The following is a 2628-nucleotide window of genomic DNA, read 5'->3' on the forward strand; positions in this document are numbered from 1 at the left end:
AAAAAAAAAAAAAGAACAGATTTGTTAAAATGCCAACATTTGAAATACATACAATTTGGCATTTAAATCCCAGAACTGGGTGTCATCTGTTATCCAAGGATTGCTCGGAAGGCAGCCCGACATGATGGCATCGTTGGATGAGAACTGCTCACTGTACTTGACAATTCTGAAAAGCAGATAGAAAGGGGAAGCTCCTAGAAACTCAACCCAGAGAGACCAGATAACTGCATGGAGTAATTGGCCGGCTTACCCTCTCTTCCGCTATTGGTTTAGTTACACGCTTATTACTGTCTTCTAAGAAAAATGTGTGACAGCTGTTGGGAAGATCTGTCCTAGTGTACTTGGGAAATAGTTCTGCTTTCTTCCAGTCCTATTCTCTTGTCAATTTTCTGTCCCTAGTTCAAACGTGGCTTCATTGCATGCCATAAGACAATTTTACATTCTGATGTTGGCTCATCTGTCTGTGTCTTGGTATCTATCCATCTTAGAAGCTTCAATTGCCACAGACGAACTAAGGCCACTGAGCTTCTGGATTCCACCTCTGGAATGATCATGCCTGTGTTTGGGAATTTCAATGAACTATTAGAAACCTTTGGCCTCAAGCTAGATGAGACCTTCTGAGTTAATGAATTTCCTGATGTCAGAGGCAGAGGCAATGCTCTTATCTGTGTGCCAGGAAGAACTACAGGTTCCTGCCTCAAATTCTGCCCATGGCTGTAGGCACACTTTTGGGGACAGTGGCTCACTTTCAAAAACTATTAATTTGGGAAGGTGTAAAGGCTGTCTGAAGATTTTTATGACAACCTGACCAGTAACCTAATATTGGAAGTCAGCAGTGACAAAATATGGCTCATTGGAACCTAAAGTCAGTCTGCACAAGGCTTGTCATGTTTGACTTAAAGCAGACGTTCTCTTACACACCTATTGCTCATGATTTAGCTAGACAAATCAGGGACATACCCTCCAAGAGACACCGAAGACTTCACTGTGGACCTCATTAAGGCCTGTTGGTAATACATGATCTGGAAAGAGAGCCGGCTGTTAGAAGATAGCTGTAATTAATCATGATAGATTATTAATCATGACTCTCAACTTGACGGGTTCTAGAAACACTTGACAACAGTCAGACCTCTGGAGGAGCCTATGTGGGGATTTCTAGATTGGATCGTGATGGGAGGATCCACCCTTAAGGTGAACAGCTCCAGGCCATTGGCAAGGCTCCAGGATTGAAGACAAAGAGGAAAGACAGCTGAGCAGAAGCTGCAGTTATGTCTCTCTGTCTCTTGATTGTGGATGCCCTGTGGCCAGCTGCCTCATGCCGGGCTGCTGTGACCCCCGCTCGCTCACTCCCATGGGGGACTGTATCCCCTAAAACTGTGAGCCAGGATAAACCCTTCCACCCTTCAGTTGCTTTGGTCAGGCAACAAGATAAGTAATATAATCTCCAACTCCCCGCCCTTGAGTAGGATTAACTCTGATATTACACAGGGATCCAAGACCAGAGACCATTTATCCAGACCAACAGTGTGTTCTGCATCTTTTAAGTCAGGGCTCAGGTTCACACCTCAGACTTCTGGCCAGTGTCCTCCTTAACCCATCATGTGTCCGTTTGAGAAAAGCCAACAGCAGGAGGACAAAATGTCTAAAGGAGTTTTGAAATGAGATACAGAGATAAAGTTGAAGTCCTGTAGAGACCGGCCAAAGTAGATAGCTTGTCACCCCGCTCAGATTCCAAATGGATTTGTAAGAGCAGGATCCAGTTCAGGGATGTGCAGCCTTCCCTCCACAGTCCCCCTGACCATCCCTCAGGTATGTGGCATCAAGGGACATTTCACATGCAGAGCTTCAGCATCTGCTCTATTCAGACCTTACCAGGGATCCTGCTCTGCCCTTTAATTTGGAAACAATTGTCTGAACGTTACACGTGGATTTCGTTTCATTACTTGAGTGTGAAGCATAAAGCCATAGTATACATAATTTGTTAGAAGATTTTTAAAGCAAGCTTCACTGGAACTGGGAGACTAATTACCTCTTTTCTGACAGCAGTGACAGTTTGTTTCTGTAAAAACAAAGAAGAGAAACCATTAAATCGGTGCCACTGAATCCATACGGTTCAAATGTCCATTTGAAAAATAAGAAACATTGCCCATGAGAAAACCACTCTTCTCCTCATACTTAAAAGGCAAGATCCCGCTCCCACGACTGCCTCTACCACCTCCGCCCTCCTCTGTGCCACCAATGGAGACTACCAGCAAAATGAGTGGCCAGAGCAGGAATGTAATTTACCACTATAACTTTATTCCTGAAACCCAAGGTGAATTAAAGACCACGTTTAGAGTTGGCCTTGCTCTCCCATTCTGTCCCATTAGAAAGAGATGAAAATGGAAGATAAAGAGGAAACCTGGGCTAAGACAATGGCTCAGTAGTACTTACCACTGCAAGCCTGACAACCTGAGTTTGGTCCCTAGAACCTATGTAAAGATGGAAGGAGAGAACTGACTCCACAAAGTTGCCCTCTGACCTGTGTATATATGCCATGTGCTTCCTTGTTTGTCAGCTTGACACAAGCTAGAGTTATCTAAACAGAGGGAACCACCACTGAGAAAATGCATCTATATAACTGCCCTG

The 2628-nt window shown here is 44.3% G+C and overlaps 1 long non-coding RNA gene across 1 annotated transcript; it reads right to left on the reverse strand.

Annotated features, from left to right (window-relative positions):
• Positions 1-66: 66 nt before the first annotated feature.
• Positions 67-2135, reverse strand: LOC114615806. The gene is made up of 3 exons (XR_003710521.1): positions 2030-2135; positions 961-1022; positions 67-166 (listed from the first exon to the last, which is right to left on the reverse strand). It is a non-coding gene; the product is annotated as an uncharacterized LOC114615806 (long non-coding RNA).
• Between the last annotated feature and the right edge of the window lie 493 nt (positions 2136-2628).

The sequence above is a fragment of the Grammomys surdaster genome, unplaced genomic scaffold, assembly GCF_004785775.1.
Source record: "Grammomys surdaster isolate TR1022 unplaced genomic scaffold, NIH_TR_1.0 154380, whole genome shotgun sequence".
Lineage (NCBI taxonomy): Eukaryota > Metazoa > Chordata > Mammalia > Rodentia > Muridae > Grammomys > Grammomys surdaster.